At 47.8% G+C, this 16,671-nt stretch overlaps 12 non-coding genes across 12 annotated transcripts; all 12 read right to left on the reverse strand.

The window, feature by feature from the left end:
* Window positions 1-61: 61 nt before the first annotated feature.
* On the reverse strand, window positions 62-252 carry LOC142710068 (U2 spliceosomal RNA). Its single transcript, XR_012869179.1, has one exon. It is a non-coding gene; the product is annotated as a U2 spliceosomal RNA (small nuclear RNA).
* Window positions 253-1,540: 1,288 nt separating this feature from the next.
* LOC142710069 (U2 spliceosomal RNA) lies at window positions 1,541-1,731 on the reverse strand. Its single transcript, XR_012869180.1, has one exon. It is a non-coding gene; the product is annotated as a U2 spliceosomal RNA (small nuclear RNA).
* Window positions 1,732-3,023: 1,292 nt separating this feature from the next.
* LOC142710072 (U2 spliceosomal RNA) lies at window positions 3,024-3,214 on the reverse strand. Its single transcript, XR_012869182.1, has one exon. It is a non-coding gene; the product is annotated as a U2 spliceosomal RNA (small nuclear RNA).
* Window positions 3,215-4,482: 1,268 nt separating this feature from the next.
* Window positions 4,483-4,673, reverse strand: LOC142710073 (U2 spliceosomal RNA). Its single transcript, XR_012869183.1, has one exon. It is a non-coding gene; the product is annotated as a U2 spliceosomal RNA (small nuclear RNA).
* Window positions 4,674-5,985: 1,312 nt separating this feature from the next.
* On the reverse strand, window positions 5,986-6,176 carry LOC142710074 (U2 spliceosomal RNA). Its single transcript, XR_012869184.1, has one exon. It is a non-coding gene; the product is annotated as a U2 spliceosomal RNA (small nuclear RNA).
* A 1,272-nt stretch (window positions 6,177-7,448) lies between these two features.
* On the reverse strand, window positions 7,449-7,639 carry LOC142710075 (U2 spliceosomal RNA). Its single transcript, XR_012869185.1, has one exon. It is a non-coding gene; the product is annotated as a U2 spliceosomal RNA (small nuclear RNA).
* A 1,276-nt stretch (window positions 7,640-8,915) lies between these two features.
* Window positions 8,916-9,106, reverse strand: LOC142710076 (U2 spliceosomal RNA). Its single transcript, XR_012869186.1, has one exon. It is a non-coding gene; the product is annotated as a U2 spliceosomal RNA (small nuclear RNA).
* A 1,276-nt stretch (window positions 9,107-10,382) lies between these two features.
* On the reverse strand, window positions 10,383-10,573 carry LOC142710077 (U2 spliceosomal RNA). Its single transcript, XR_012869187.1, has one exon. It is a non-coding gene; the product is annotated as a U2 spliceosomal RNA (small nuclear RNA).
* A 1,280-nt stretch (window positions 10,574-11,853) lies between these two features.
* Window positions 11,854-12,044, reverse strand: LOC142710078 (U2 spliceosomal RNA). The gene has a single exon (XR_012869188.1). It is a non-coding gene; the product is annotated as a U2 spliceosomal RNA (small nuclear RNA).
* A 1,296-nt stretch (window positions 12,045-13,340) lies between these two features.
* Window positions 13,341-13,531, reverse strand: LOC142710079 (U2 spliceosomal RNA). The gene has a single exon (XR_012869189.1). It is a non-coding gene; the product is annotated as a U2 spliceosomal RNA (small nuclear RNA).
* A 1,288-nt stretch (window positions 13,532-14,819) lies between these two features.
* Window positions 14,820-15,010, reverse strand: LOC142710080 (U2 spliceosomal RNA). The gene has a single exon (XR_012869190.1). It is a non-coding gene; the product is annotated as a U2 spliceosomal RNA (small nuclear RNA).
* Window positions 15,011-16,302: 1,292 nt separating this feature from the next.
* LOC142710081 (U2 spliceosomal RNA) lies at window positions 16,303-16,493 on the reverse strand. The gene has a single exon (XR_012869191.1). It is a non-coding gene; the product is annotated as a U2 spliceosomal RNA (small nuclear RNA).
* Window positions 16,494-16,671: the final 178 nt, after the last annotated feature.

Here is a 16,671-nt window from a genome sequence, read left to right on the forward strand (position 1 = left end):
ACAGAAACAATAGCAAAGACAAAAAACACTTTTGGAATCTGCTTTTAGTCAACACATAAGGAAAGGGTGCACCGGTCCTGGAAATACTGCAATACCAGGTCAATGCGTGGAGTGGACAGAGCAAGCTCTATTTCCATCTCCCTGTTCTAAAAATCCATTTAATATATGGTCCCCAGATAGGGGACGTATCAGATATTAAACTGATAAGAACAGATACTACACTTGATCTTAGCCAAAAGGCCGAGAAGCGATAACCCGAACGGGCCGCGCGTTGCCCGAGCCTGCCCGATACTGCTGTTCAGCCCTTGCAGCGATTCAGCCTACTTCTAGGCAATTCCATGGGGCCCTGCAGGCTCACACACTCACAGCTACACGGGAGGTGAATAAAGGCCGGAGAGGAAGCCAGACAGGATTTGCTTCTTTTGCTTGCACCACAATGCAGTGCTGAAAGAGGAGGAATCTACATAAAAACGCCTTCCTGGCAACGCCCAAATGCCCTGCTGCCATGCAGATAAACACTGGCAGCGGCAGCAAGTGCATGCCCACAGCCACCCCTTGTTCCTTCACACCTTGTATCAGCTGTAATCCAGTCCAGTCCAGTGCTGCCTGCTGAGCAGCACTGACCAACACTGCCTGGGCCCAGGCTTTTATCTCTGAGGCCCCATTATGATGTCAGAAAGCTGGCTCTGGAATCCTGAGGGCTCCACTATGACACGTGCAAAGTTCCGTCTGAACTTTATATAAGACGGTGAGGCTCAGTCAGTCACTCAGTGTTGCCTGAGAGGGCAACACTGCAACAGCCGGCCGCCAGGCTGTCTTTTTTTTGCACAGCTAGTTGCCTCCAGGAGGCCACAAGAGGGAGACAAGGGACTGCAAAATGGAAAATAGGCATCCACCAACTTTACAGACAACTTCTCCTTGCTCCTACAACCTCCATCCTTGCACAGTTTGTTATTCTTCTAGGTAACATAGTAACAAATCCAAATTGCTGCTCTCTTTGTAGGCAAGCAAGGCTTTGTTGCAACTGCAATTCTTACTTCTTCTTGAAATGTAGGGACGACAGTACATTCCATCACATCCATCTAGTGTACACAGGTAGGTCCATTGTGGCGGGCAGGCGAGCGGGCGGGCTGCTTTATTGGCTGTTTGCTGTTCCCCTACTCCACTCCACTATTTGACTGTTGTGCTGCATCAATCAATCAATCAATCAATCAATCAATCAATCAATCAATCAATCAATCAGTGGCTGGCTCAGGTGCAGCTCTTTAACTTACCTAAAAGGGAGGGCGGAGAGAAGACAAGGAAGGTGAATGAGGTGTTCCAATGTGAAATGCCGGAAACACAGAAACACAGACGACACACAACAAGAGGTGGCAATCTATTCATTAATTGCATTTAATCAATGAGCTCATTATCACTCATGCATTGTCCAACAGGTGTTGAAATAATGGGATTAAAAGGGGAGATCCCTTCAGAAAGACAGAAACAATAGCAAAGACAAAAAACACTTTTGGAATCTGCTTTTAGTCAACACATAAGGAAAGGGTGCACCGGTCCTGGAAATACTGCAATACCAGGTCAATGCGTGGAGTGGACAGAGCAAGCTCTATTTCCATCTCCCTGTTCTAAAAATCCATTTAATATATGGTCCCCAGATAGGGGACGTATCAGATATTAAACTGATAAGAACAGATACTACACTTGATCTTAGCCAAAAGGCCGAGAAGCGATAACCCGAACGGGCCGCGCGTTGCCCGAGCCTGCCCGATACTGCTGTTCAGCCCTTGCAGCGATTCAGCCTACTTCTAGGCAATTCCATGGGGCCCTGCAGGCTCACACACTCACAGCTACACGGGAGGTGAATAAAGGCCGGAGAGGAAGCCAGACAGGATTTGCTTCTTTTGCTTGCACCACAATGCAGTGCTGAAAGAGGAGGAATCTACATAAAAACGCCTTCCTGGCAACGCCCAAATGCCCTGCTGCCATGCAGATAAACACTGGCAGCGGCAGCAAGTGCATGCCCACAGCCACCCCTTGTTCCTTCACACCTTGTATCAGCTGTAATCCAGTCCAGTCCAGTGCTGCCTGCTGAGCAGCACTGACCAACACTGCCTGGGCCCAGGCTTTTATCTCTGAGGCCCCATTATGATGTCAGAAAGCTGGCTCTGGAATCCTGAGGGCTCCACTATGACACGTGCAAAGTTCCGTCTGAACTTTATATAAGACGGTGAGGCTCAGTCAGTCACTCAGTGTTGCCTGAGAGGGCAACACTGCAACAGCCGGCCGCCAGGCTGTCTTTTTTTTGCACAGCTAGTTGCCTCCAGGAGGCCACAAGAGGGAGACAAGGGACTGCAAAATGGAAAATAGGCATCCACCAACTTTACAGACAACTTCTCCTTGCTCCTACAACCTCCATCCTTGCACAGTTTGTTATTCTTCTAGGTAACATAGTAACAAATCCAAATTGCTGCTCTCTTTGTAGGCAAGCAAGGCTTTGTTGCAACTGCAATTCTTACTTCTTCTTGAAATGTAGGGACGACAGTACATTCCATCACATCCATCTAGTGTACACAGGTAGGTCCATTGTGGCGGGCAGGCGAGCGGGCGGGCTGCTTTATTGGCTGTTTGCTGTTCCCCTACTCCACTCCACTATTTGACTGTTGTGCTGCATCAATCAATCAATCAATCAATCAATCAATCAATCAATCAATCAATCAATCAATCAGTGGCTGGCTCAGGTGCAGCTCTTTAACTTACCTAAAAGGGAGGGCGGAGAGAAGACAAGGAAGGTGAATGAGGTGTTCCAATGTGAAATGCCGGAAACACAGAAACACAGACGACACACAACAAGAGGTGGCAATCTATTCATTAATTGCATTTAATCAATGAGCTCATTATCACTCATGCATTGTCCAACAGGTGTTGAAATAATGGGATTAAAAGGGGAGATCCCTTCAGAAAGACAGAAACAATAGCAAAGACAAAAAACACTTTTGGAATCTGCTTTTAGTCAACACATAAGGAAAGGGTGCACCGGTCCTGGAAATACTGCAATACCAGGTCAATGCGTGGAGTGGACAGAGCAAGCTCTATTTCCATCTCCCTGTTCTAAAAATCCATTTAATATATGGTCCCCAGATAGGGGACGTATCAGATATTAAACTGATAAGAACAGATACTACACTTGATCTTAGCCAAAAGGCCGAGAAGCGATAACCCGAACGGGCCGCGCGTTGCCCGAGCCTGCCCGATACTGCTGTTCAGCCCTTGCAGCGATTCAGCCTACTTCTAGGCAATTCCATGGGGCCCTGCAGGCTCACACACTCACAGCTACACGGGAGGTGAATAAAGGCCGGAGAGGAAGCCAGACAGGATTTGCTTCTTTTGCTTGCACCACAATGCAGTGCTGAAAGAGGAGGAATCTACATAAAAACGCCTTCCTGGCAACGCCCAAATGCCCTGCTGCCATGCAGATAAACACTGGCAGCGGCAGCAAGTGCATGCCCACAGCCACCCCTTGTTCCTTCACACCTTGTATCAGCTGTAATCCAGTCCAGTCCAGTGCTGCCTGCTGAGCAGCACTGACCAACACTGCCTGGGCCCAGGCTTTTATCTCTGAGGCCCCATTATGATGTCAGAAAGCTGGCTCTGGAATCCTGAGGGCTCCACTATGACACGTGCAAAGTTCCGTCTGAACTTTATATAAGACGGTGAGGCTCAGTCAGTCACTCAGTGTTGCCTGAGAGGGCAACACTGCAACAGCCGGCCGCCAGGCTGTCTTTTTTTTGCACAGCTAGTTGCCTCCAGGAGGCCACAAGAGGGAGACAAGGGACTGCAAAATGGAAAATAGGCATCCACCAACTTTACAGACAACTTCTCCTTGCTCCTACAACCTCCATCCTTGCACAGTTTGTTATTCTTCTAGGTAACATAGTAACAAATCCAAATTGCTGCTCTCTTTGTAGGCAAGCAAGGCTTTGTTGCAACTGCAATTCTTACTTCTTCTTGAAATGTAGGGACGACAGTACATTCCATCACATCCATCTAGTGTACACAGGTAGGTCCATTGTGGCGGGCAGGCGAGCGGGCGGGCTGCTTTATTGGCTGTTTGCTGTTCCCCTACTCCACTCCACTATTTGACTGTTGTGCTGCATCAATCAATCAATCAATCAATCAATCAATCAGTGGCTGGCTCAGGTGCAGCTCTTTAACTTACCTAAAAGGGAGGGCGGAGAGAAGACAAGGAAGGTGAATGAGGTGTTCCAATGTGAAATGCCGGAAACACAGAAACACAGACGACACACAACAAGAGGTGGCAATCTATTCATTAATTGCATTTAATCAATGAGCTCATTATCACTCATGCATTGTCCAACAGGTGTTGAAATAATGGGATTAAAAGGGGAGATCCCTTCAGAAAGACAGAAACAATAGCAAAGACAAAAAACACTTTTGGAATCTGCTTTTAGTCAACACATAAGGAAAGGGTGCACCGGTCCTGGAAATACTGCAATACCAGGTCAATGCGTGGAGTGGACAGAGCAAGCTCTATTTCCATCTCCCTGTTCTAAAAATCCATTTAATATATGGTCCCCAGATAGGGGACGTATCAGATATTAAACTGATAAGAACAGATACTACACTTGATCTTAGCCAAAAGGCCGAGAAGCGATAACCCGAACGGGCCGCGCGTTGCCCGAGCCTGCCCGATACTGCTGTTCAGCCCTTGCAGCGATTCAGCCTACTTCTAGGCAATTCCATGGGGCCCTGCAGGTTCACACACTCACAGCTACACGGGAGGTGAATAAAGGCCGGAGAGGAAGCCAGACAGGATTTGCTTCTTTTGCTTGCACCACAATGCAGTGCTGAAAGAGGAGGAATCTACATAAAAACGCCTTCCTGGCAACGCCCAAATGCCCTGCTGCCATGCAGATAAACACTGGCAGCGGCAGCAAGTGCATGCCCACAGCCACCCCTTGTTCCTTCACACCTTGTATCAGCTGTAATCCAGTCCAGTCCAGTGCTGCCTGCTGAGCAGCACTGACCAACACTGCCTGGGCCCAGGCTTTTATCTCTGAGGCCCCATTATGATGTCAGAAAGCTGGCTCTGGAATCCTGAGGGCTCCACTATGACACGTGCAAAGTTCCGTCTGAACTTTATATAAGACGGTGAGGCTCAGTCAGTCACTCAGTGTTGCCTGAGAGGGCAACACTGCAACAGCCGGCCGCCAGGCTGTCTTTTTTTTGCACAGCTAGTTGCCTCCAGGAGGCCACAAGAGGGAGACAAGGGACTGCAAAATGGAAAATAGGCATCCACCAACTTTACAGACAACTTCTCCTTGCTCCTACAACCTCCATCCTTGCACAGTTTGTTATTCTTCTAGGTAACATAGTAACAAATCCAAATTGCTGCTCTCTTTGTAGGCAAGCAAGGCTTTGTTGCAACTGCAATTCTTACTTCTTCTTGAAATGTAGGGACGACAGTACATTCCATCACATCCATCTAGTGTACACAGGTAGGTCCATTGTGGCGGGCAGGCGAGCGGGCGGGCTGCTTTATTGGCTGTTTGCTGTTCCCCTACTCCACTCCACTATTTGACTGTTGTGCTGCATCAATCAATCAATCAATCAATCAATCAATCAATCAATCAATCAATCAATCAATCAATCAATCAATCAATCAATCAGTGGCTGGCTCAGGTGCAGCTCTTTAACTTACCTAAAAGGGAGGGCGGAGAGAAGACAAGGAAGGTGAATGAGGTGTTCCAATGTGAAATGCCGGAAACACAGAAACACAGACGACACACAACAAGAGGTGGCAATCTATTCATTAATTGCATTTAATCAATGAGCTCATTATCACTCATGCATTGTCCAACAGGTGTTGAAATAATGGGATTAAAAGGGGAGATCCCTTCAGAAAGACAGAAACAATAGCAAAGACAAAAAACACTTTTGGAATCTGCTTTTAGTCAACACATAAGGAAAGGGTGCACCGGTCCTGGAAATACTGCAATACCAGGTCAATGCGTGGAGTGGACAGAGCAAGCTCTATTTCCATCTCCCTGTTCTAAAAATCCATTTAATATATGGTCCCCAGATAGGGGACGTATCAGATATTAAACTGATAAGAACAGATACTACACTTGATCTTAGCCAAAAGGCCGAGAAGCGATAACCCGAACGGGCCGCGCGTTGCCCGAGCCTGCCCGATACTGCTGTTCAGCCCTTGCAGCGATTCAGCCTACTTCTAGGCAATTCCATGGGGCCCTGCAGGCTCACACACTCACAGCTACACGGGAGGTGAATAAAGGCCGGAGAGGAAGCCAGACAGGATTTGCTTCTTTTGCTTGCACCACAATGCAGTGCTGAAAGAGGAGGAATCTACATAAAAACGCCTTCCTGGCAACGCCCAAATGCCCTGCTGCCATGCAGATAAACACTGGCAGCGGCAGCAAGTGCATGCCCACAGCCACCCCTTGTTCCTTCACACCTTGTATCAGCTGTAATCCAGTCCAGTCCAGTGCTGCCTGCTGAGCAGCACTGACCAACACTGCCTGGGCCCAGGCTTTTATCTCTGAGGCCCCATTATGATGTCAGAAAGCTGGCTCTGGAATCCTGAGGGCTCCACTATGACACGTGCAAAGTTCTGTCTGAACTTTATATAAGACGGTGAGGCTCAGTCAGTCACTCAGTGTTGCCTGAGAGGGCAACACTGCAACAGCCGGCCGCCAGGCTGTCTTTTTTTTGCACAGCTAGTTGCCTCCAGGAGGCCACAAGAGGGAGACAAGGGACTGCAAAATGGAAAATAGGCATCCACCAACTTTACAGACAACTTCTCCTTGCTCCTACAACCTCCATCCTTGCACAGTTTGTTATTCTTCTAGGTAACATAGTAACAAATCCAAATTGCTGCTCTCTTTGTAGGCAAGCAAGGCTTTGTTGCAACTGCAATTCTTACTTCTTCTTGAAATGTAGGGACGACAGTACATTCCATCACATCCATCTAGTGTACACAGGTAGGTCCATTGTGGCGGGCAGGCGAGCGGGCGGGCTGCTTTATTGGCTGTTTGCTGTTCCCCTACTCCACTCCACTATTTGACTGTTGTGCTGCATCAATCAATCAATCAATCAATCAATCAATCAATCAATCAATCAGTGGCTGGCTCAGGTGCAGCTCTTTAACTTACCTAAAAGGGAGGGCGGAGAGAAGACAAGGAAGGTGAATGAGGTGTTCCAATGTGAAATGCCGGAAACACAGACGACACACAACAAGAGGTGGCAATCTATTCATTAATTGCATTTAATCAATGAGCTCATTATCACTCATGCATTGTCCAACAGGTGTTGAAATAATGGGATTAAAAGGGGAGATCCCTTCAGAAAGACAGAAACAATAGCAAAGACAAAAAACACTTTTGGAATCTGCTTTTAGTCAACACATAAGGAAAGGGTGCACCGGTCCTGGAAATACTGCAATACCAGGTCAATGCGTGGAGTGGACAGAGCAAGCTCTATTTCCATCTCCCTGTTCTAAAAATCCATTTAATATATGGTCCCCAGATAGGGGACGTATCAGATATTAAACTGATAAGAACAGATACTACACTTGATCTTAGCCAAAAGGCCGAGAAGCGATAACCCGAACGGGCCGCGCGTTGCCCGAGCCTGCCCGATACTGCTGTTCAGCCCTTGCAGCGATTCAGCCTACTTCTAGGCAATTCCATGGGGCCCTGCAGGCTCACACACTCACAGCTACACGGGAGGTGAATAAAGGCCGGAGAGGAAGCCAGACAGGATTTGCTTCTTTTGCTTGCACCACAATGCAGTGCTGAAAGAGGAGGAATCTACATAAAAACGCCTTCCTGGCAACGCCCAAATGCCCTGCTGCCATGCAGATAAACACTGGCAGCGGCAGCAAGTGCATGCCCACAGCCACCCCTTGTTCCTTCACACCTTGTATCAGCTGTAATCCAGTCCAGTCCAGTGCTGCCTGCTGAGCAGCACTGACCAACACTGCCTGGGCCCAGGCTTTTATCTCTGAGGCCCCATTATGATGTCAGAAAGCTGGCTCTGGAATCCTGAGGGCTCCACTATGACACGTGCAAAGTTCCGTCTGAACTTTATATAAGACGGTGAGGCTCAGTCAGTCACTCAGTGTTGCCTGAGAGGGCAACACTGCAACAGCCGGCCGCCAGGCTGTCTTTTTTTTGCACAGCTAGTTGCCTCCAGGAGGCCACAAGAGGGAGACAAGGGACTGCAAAATGGAAAATAGGCATCCACCAACTTTACAGACAACTTCTCCTTGCTCCTACAACCTCCATCCTTGCACAGTTTGTTATTCTTCTAGGTAACATAGTAACAAATCCAAATTGCTGCTCTCTTTGTAGGCAAGCAAGGCTTTGTTGCAACTGCAATTCTTACTTCTTCTTGAAATGTAGGGACGACAGTACATTCCATCACATCCATCTAGTGTACACAGGTAGGTCCATTGTGGCGGGCAGGCGAGCGGGCGGGCTGCTTTATTGGCTGTTTGCTGTTCCCCTACTCCACTCCACTATTTGACTGTTGTGCTGCATCAATCAATCAATCAATCAATCAATCAATCAATCAATCAGTGGCTGGCTCAGGTGCAGCTCTTTAACTTACCTAAAAGGGAGGGCGGAGAGAAGACAAGGAAGGTGAATGAGGTGTTCCAATGTGAAATGCCGGAAACACAGAAACACAGACGACACACAACAAGAGGTGGCAATCTATTCATTAATTGCATTTAATCAATGAGCTCATTATCACTCATGCATTGTCCAACAGGTGTTGAAATAATGGGATTAAAAGGGGAGATCCCTTCAGAAAGACAGAAACAATAGCAAAGACAAAAAACACTTTTGGAATCTGCTTTTAGTCAACACATAAGGAAAGGGTGCACCGGTCCTGGAAATACTGCAATACCAGGTCAATGCGTGGAGTGGACAGAGCAAGCTCTATTTCCATCTCCCTGTTCTAAAAATCCATTTAATATATGGTCCCCAGATAGGGGACGTATCAGATATTAAACTGATAAGAACAGATACTACACTTGATCTTAGCCAAAAGGCCGAGAAGCGATAACCCGAACGGGCCGCGCGTTGCCCGAGCCTGCCCGATACTGCTGTTCAGCCCTTGCAGCGATTCAGCCTACTTCTAGGCAATTCCATGGGGCCCTGCAGGCTCACACACTCACAGCTACACGGGAGGTGAATAAAGGCCGGAGAGGAAGCCAGACAGGATTTGCTTCTTTTGCTTGCACCACAATGCAGTGCTGAAAGAGGAGGAATCTACATAAAAACGCCTTCCTGGCAACGCCCAAATGCCCTGCTGCCATGCAGATAAACACTGGCAGCGGCAGCAAGTGCATGCCCACAGCCACCCCTTGTTCCTTCACACCTTGTATCAGCTGTAATCCAGTCCAGTCCAGTGCTGCCTGCTGAGCAGCACTGACCAACACTGCCTGGGCCCAGGCTTTTATCTCTGAGGCCCCATTATGATGTCAGAAAGCTGGCTCTGGAATCCTGAGGGCTCCACTATGACACGTGCAAAGTTCCGTCTGAACTTTATATAAGACGGTGAGGCTCAGTCAGTCACTCAGTGTTGCCTGAGAGGGCAACACTGCAACAGCCGGCCGCCAGGCTGTCTTTTTTTTGCACAGCTAGTTGCCTCCAGGAGGCCACAAGAGGGAGACAAGGGACTGCAAAATGGAAAATAGGCATCCACCAACTTTACAGACAACTTCTCCTTGCTCCTACAACCTCCATCCTTGCACAGTTTGTTATTCTTCTAGGTAACATAGTAACAAATCCAAATTGCTGCTCTCTTTGTAGGCAAGCAAGGCTTTGTTGCAACTGCAATTCTTACTTCTTCTTGAAATGTAGGGACGACAGTACATTCCATCACATCCATCTAGTGTACACAGGTAGGTCCATTGTGGCGGGCAGGCGAGCGGGCGGGCTGCTTTATTGGCTGTTTGCTGTTCCCCTACTCCACTCCACTATTTGACTGTTGTGCTGCATCAATCAATCAATCAATCAATCAATCAATCAATCAATCAGTGGCTGGCTCAGGTGCAGCTCTTTAACTTACCTAAAAGGGAGGGCGGAGAGAAGACAAGGAAGGTGAATGAGGTGTTCCAATGTGAAATGCCGGAAACACAGAAACACAGACGACACACAACAAGAGGTGGCAATCTATTCATTAATTGCATTTAATCAATGAGCTCATTATCACTCATGCATTGTCCAACAGGTGTTGAAATAATGGGATTAAAAGGGGAGATCCCTTCAGAAAGACAGAAACAATAGCAAAGACAAAAAACACTTTTGGAATCTGCTTTTAGTCAACACATAAGGAAAGGGTGCACCGGTCCTGGAAATACTGCAATACCAGGTCAATGCGTGGAGTGGACAGAGCAAGCTCTATTTCCATCTCCCTGTTCTAAAAATCCATTTAATATATGGTCCCCAGATAGGGGACGTATCAGATATTAAACTGATAAGAACAGATACTACACTTGATCTTAGCCAAAAGGCCGAGAAGCGATAACCCGAACGGGCCGCGCGTTGCCCGAGCCTGCCCGATACTGCTGTTCAGCCCTTGCAGCGATTCAGCCTACTTCTAGGCAATTCCATGGGGCCCTGCAGGCTCACACACTCACAGCTACACGGGAGGTGAATAAAGGCCGGAGAGGAAGCCAGACAGGATTTGCTTCTTTTGCTTGCACCACAATGCAGTGCTGAAAGAGGAGGAATCTACATAAAAACGCCTTCCTGGCAACGCCCAAATGCCCTGCTGCCATGCAGATAAACACTGGCAGCGGCAGCAAGTGCATGCCCACAGCCACCCCTTGTTCCTTCACACCTTGTATCAGCTGTAATCCAGTCCAGTCCAGTGCTGCCTGCTGAGCAGCACTGACCAACACTGCCTGGGCCCAGGCTTTTATCTCTGAGGCCCCATTATGATGTCAGAAAGCTGGCTCTGGAATCCTGAGGGCTCCACTATGACACGTGCAAAGTTCCGTCTGAACTTTATATAAGACGGTGAGGCTCAGTCAGTCACTCAGTGTTGCCTGAGAGGGCAACACTGCAACAGCCGGCCGCCAGGCTGTCTTTTTTTTGCACAGCTAGTTGCCTCCAGGAGGCCACAAGAGGGAGACAAGGGACTGCAAAATGGAAAATAGGCATCCACCAACTTTACAGACAACTTCTCCTTGCTCCTACAACCTCCATCCTTGCACAGTTTGTTATTCTTCTAGGTAACATAGTAACAAATCCAAATTGCTGCTCTCTTTGTAGGCAAGCAAGGCTTTGTTGCAACTGCAATTCTTACTTCTTCTTGAAATGTAGGGACGACAGTACATTCCATCACATCCATCTAGTGTACACAGGTAGGTCCATTGTGGCGGGCAGGCGAGCGGGCGGGCTGCTTTATTGGCTGTTTGCTGTTCCCCTACTCCACTCCACTATTTGACTGTTGTGCTGCATCAATCAATCAATCAATCAATCAATCAATCAATCAATCAATCAGTGGCTGGCTCAGGTGCAGCTCTTTAACTTACCTAAAAGGGAGGGCGGAGAGAAGACAAGGAAGGTGAATGAGGTGTTCCAATGTGAAATGCCGGAAACACAGAAACACAGACGACACACAACAAGAGGTGGCAATCTATTCATTAATTGCATTTAATCAATGAGCTCATTATCACTCATGCATTGTCCAACAGGTGTTGAAATAATGGGATTAAAAGGGGAGATCCCTTCAGAAAGACAGAAACAATAGCAAAGACAAAAAACACTTTTGGAATCTGCTTTTAGTCAACACATAAGGAAAGGGTGCACCGGTCCTGGAAATACTGCAATACCAGGTCAATGCGTGGAGTGGACAGAGCAAGCTCTATTTCCATCTCCCTGTTCTAAAAATCCATTTAATATATGGTCCCCAGATAGGGGACGTATCAGATATTAAACTGATAAGAACAGATACTACACTTGATCTTAGCCAAAAGGCCGAGAAGCGATAACCCGAACGGGCCGCGCGTTGCCCGAGCCTGCCCGATACTGCTGTTCAGCCCTTGCAGCGATTCAGCCTACTTCTAGGCAATTCCATGGGGCCCTGCAGGCTCACACACTCACAGCTACACGGGAGGTGAATAAAGGCCGGAGAGGAAGCCAGACAGGATTTGCTTCTTTTGCTTGCACCACAATGCAGTGCTGAAAGAGGAGGAATCTACATAAAAACGCCTTCCTGGCAACGCCCAAATGCCCTGCTGCCATGCAGATAAACACTGGCAGCGGCAGCAAGTGCATGCCCACAGCCACCCCTTGTTCCTTCACACCTTGTATCAGCTGTAATCCAGTCCAGTCCAGTGCTGCCTGCTGAGCAGCACTGACCAACACTGCCTGGGCCCAGGCTTTTATCTCTGAGGCCCCATTATGATGTCAGAAAGCTGGCTCTGGAATCCTGAGGGCTCCACTATGACACGTGCAAAGTTCCGTCTGAACTTTATATAAGACGGTGAGGCTCAGTCAGTCACTCAGTGTTGCCTGAGAGGGCAACACTGCAACAGCCGGCCGCCAGGCTGTCTTTTTTTTGCACAGCTAGTTGCCTCCAGGAGGCCACAAGAGGGAGACAAGGGACTGCAAAATGGAAAATAGGCATCCACCAACTTTACAGACAACTTCTCCTTGCTCCTACAACCTCCATCCTTGCACAGTTTGTTATTCTTCTAGGTAACATAGTAACAAATCCAAATTGCTGCTCTCTTTGTAGGCAAGCAAGGCTTTGTTGCAACTGCAATTCTTACTTCTTCTTGAAATGTAGGGACGACAGTACATTCCATCACATCCATCTAGTGTACACAGGTAGGTCCATTGTGGCGGGCAGGCGAGCGGGCAGGCTGCTTTATTGGCTGTTTGCTGTTCCCCTACTCCACTCCACTATTTGACTGTTGTGCTGCATCAATCAATCAATCAATCAATCAATCAATCAATCAATCAATCAATCAATCAATCAATCAGTGGCTGGCTCAGGTGCAGCTCTTTAACTTACCTAAAAGGGAGGGCGGAGAGAAGACAAGGAAGGTGAATGAGGTGTTCCAATGTGAAATGCCGGAAACACAGAAACACAGACGACACACAACAAGAGGTGGCAATCTATTCATTAATTGCATTTAATCAATGAGCTCATTATCACTCATGCATTGTCCAACAGGTGTTGAAATAATGGGATTAAAAGGGGAGATCCCTTCAGAAAGACAGAAACAATAGCAAAGACAAAAAACACTTTTGGAATCTGCTTTTAGTCAACACATAAGGAAAGGGTGCACCGGTCCTGGAAATACTGCAATACCAGGTCAATGCGTGGAGTGGACAGAGCAAGCTCTATTTCCATCTCCCTGTTCTAAAAATCCATTTAATATATGGTCCCCAGATAGGGGACGTATCAGATATTAAACTGATAAGAACAGATACTACACTTGATCTTAGCCAAAAGGCCGAGAAGCGATAACCCGAACGGGCCGCGCGTTGCCCGAGCCTGCCCGATACTGCTGTTCAGCCCTTGCAGCGATTCAGCCTACTTCTAGGCAATTCCATGGGGCCCTGCAGGCTCACACACTCACAGCTACACGGGAGGTGAATAAAGGCCGGAGAGGAAGCCAGACAGGATTTGCTTCTTTTGCTTGCACCACAATGCAGTGCTGAAAGAGGAGGAATCTACATAAAAACGCCTTCCTGGCAACGCCCAAATGCCCTGCTGCCATGCAGATAAACACTGGCAGCGGCAGCAAGTGCATGCCCACAGCCACCCCTTGTTCCTTCACACCTTGTATCAGCTGTAATCCAGTCCAGTCCAGTGCTGCCTGCTGAGCAGCACTGACCAACACTGCTTGGGCCCAGGCTTTTATCTCTGAGGCCCCATTATGATGTCAGAAAGCTGGCTCTGGAATCCTGAGGGCTCCACTATGACACGTGCAAAGTTCCGTCTGAACTTTATATAAGACGGTGAGGCTCAGTCAGTCACTCAGTGTTGCCTGAGAGGGCAACACTGCAACAGCCGGCCGCCAGGCTGTCTTTTTTTTGCACAGCTAGTTGCCTCCAGGAGGCCACAAGAGGGAGACAAGGGACTGCAAAATGGAAAATAGGCATCCACCAACTTTACAGACAACTTCTCCTTGCTCCTACAACCTCCATCCTTGCACAGTTTGTTATTCTTCTAGGTAACATAGTAACAAATCCAAATTGCTGCTCTCTTTGTAGGCAAGCAAGGCTTTGTTGCAACTGCAATTCTTACTTCTTCTTGAAATGTAGGGACGACAGTACATTCCATCACATCCATCTAGTGTACACAGGTAGGTCCATTGTGGCGGGCAGGCGAGCGGGCGGGCTGCTTTATTGGCTGTTTGCTGTTCCCCTACTCCACTCCACTATTTGACTGTTGTGCTGCATCAATCAATCAATCAATCAATCAATCAATCAATCAATCAATCAATCAATCAGTGGCTGGCTCAGGTGCAGCTCTTTAACTTACCTAAAAGGGAGGGCGGAGAGAAGACAAGGAAGGTGAATGAGGTGTTCCAATGTGAAATGCCGGAAACACAGAAACACAGACGACACACAACAAGAGGTGGCAATCTATTCATTAATTGCATTTAATCAATGAGCTCATTATCACTCATGCATTGTCCAACAGGTGTTGAAATAATGGGATTAAAAGGGGAGATCCCTTCAGAAAGACAGAAACAATAGCAAAGACAAAAAACACTTTTGGAATCTGCTTTTAGTCAACACATAAGGAAAGGGTGCACCGGTCCTGGAAATACTGCAATACCAGGTCAATGCGTGGAGTGGACAGAGCAAGCTCTATTTCCATCTCCCTGTTCTAAAAATCCATTTAATATATGGTCCCCAGATAGGGGACGTATCAGATATTAAACTGATAAGAACAGATACTACACTTGATCTTAGCCAAAAGGCCGAGAAGCGATAACCCGAACGGGCCGCGCGTTGCCCGAGCCTGCCCGATACTGCTGTTCAGCCCTTGCAGCGATTCAGCCTACTTCTAGGCAATTCCATGGGGCCCTGCAGGCTCACACACTCACAGCTACACGGGAGGTGAATAAAGGCCGGAGAGGAAGCCAGACAGGATTTGCTTCTTTTGCTTGCACCACAATGCAGTGCTGAAAGAGGAGGAATCTACATAAAAACGCCTTCCTGGCAACGCCCAAATGCCCTGCTGCCATGCAGATAAACACTGGCAGCGGCAGCAAGTGCATGCCCACAGCCACCCCTTGTTCCTTCACACCTTGTATCAGCTGTAATCCAGTCCAGTCCAGTGCTGCCTGCTGAGCAGCACTGACCAACACTGCCTGGGCCCAGGCTTTTATCTCTGAGGCCCCATTATGATGTCAGAAAGCTGGCTCTGGAATCCTGAGGGCTCCACTATGACACGTGCAAAGTTCCGTCTGAACTTTATATAAGACGGTGAGGCTCAGTCAGTCACTCAGTGTTGCCTGAGAGGGCAACACTGTAACAGCCGGCCGCCAGGCTGTCTTTTTTTTGCACAGCTAGTTGCCTCCAGGAGGCCACAAGAGGGAGACAAGGGACTGCAAAATGGAAAATAGGCATCCACCAACTTTACAGACAACTTCTCCTTGCTCCTACAACCTCCATCCTTGCACAGTTTGTTATTCTTCTAGGTAACATAGTAACAAATCCAAATTGCTGCTCTCTTTGTAGGCAAGCAAGGCTTTGTTGCAACTGCAATTCTTACTTCTTCTTGAAATGTAGGGACGACAGTACATTCCATCACATCCATCTAGTGTACACAGGTAGGTCCATTGTGGCGGGCAGGCGAGCGGGCGGGCTGCTTTATTGGCTGTTTGCTGTTCCCCTACTCCACTCCACTATTTGACTGTTGTGCTGCATCAATCAATCAATCAATCAATCAATCAATCAATCAATCAATCAATCAATCAATCAGTGGCTGGCTCAGGTGCAGCTCTTTAACTTACCTAAAAGGGAGGGCGGAGAGAAGACAAGGAAGGTGAATGAGGTGTTCCAATGTGAAATGCCGGAAACACAGAAACACAGACGACACACAACAAGAGGTGGCAATCTATTCATTAATTGCATTTAATCAATGAGCTCATTATCACTCATGCATTGTCCAACAGGTGTTGAAATAATGGGATTAAAAGGGGAGATCCCTTCAGAAAGACAGAAACAATAGCAAAGACAAAAAACACTTTTGGAATCTGCTTTTAGTCAACACATAAGGAAAGGGTGCACCGGTCCTGGAAATACTGCAATACCAGGTCAATGCGTGGAGTGGACAGAGCAAGCTCTATTTCCATCTCCCTGTTCTAAAAATCCATTTAATATATGGTCCCCAGATAGGGGACGTATCAGATATTAAACTGATAAGAACAGATACTACACTTGATCTTAGCCAAAAGGCCGAGAAGCGATAACCCGAACGGGCCGCGCGTTGCCCGAGCCTGCCCGATACTGCTGTTCAGCCCTTGCAGCGATTCAGCCTACTTCTAGGCAATTCCATGGGGCCCTGCAGGCTCACACACTCACAGCTACACGGGAGGTGAATAAAGGCCGGAGAGGAAGCCAGACAGGATTTGCTTCTTTTGCTTGC

This window comes from Rhinoderma darwinii, unplaced genomic scaffold (assembly GCF_050947455.1).
Source record: "Rhinoderma darwinii isolate aRhiDar2 unplaced genomic scaffold, aRhiDar2.hap1 Scaffold_4215, whole genome shotgun sequence".
NCBI classification, from domain to species: domain Eukaryota; kingdom Metazoa; phylum Chordata; class Amphibia; order Anura; family Rhinodermatidae; genus Rhinoderma; species Rhinoderma darwinii.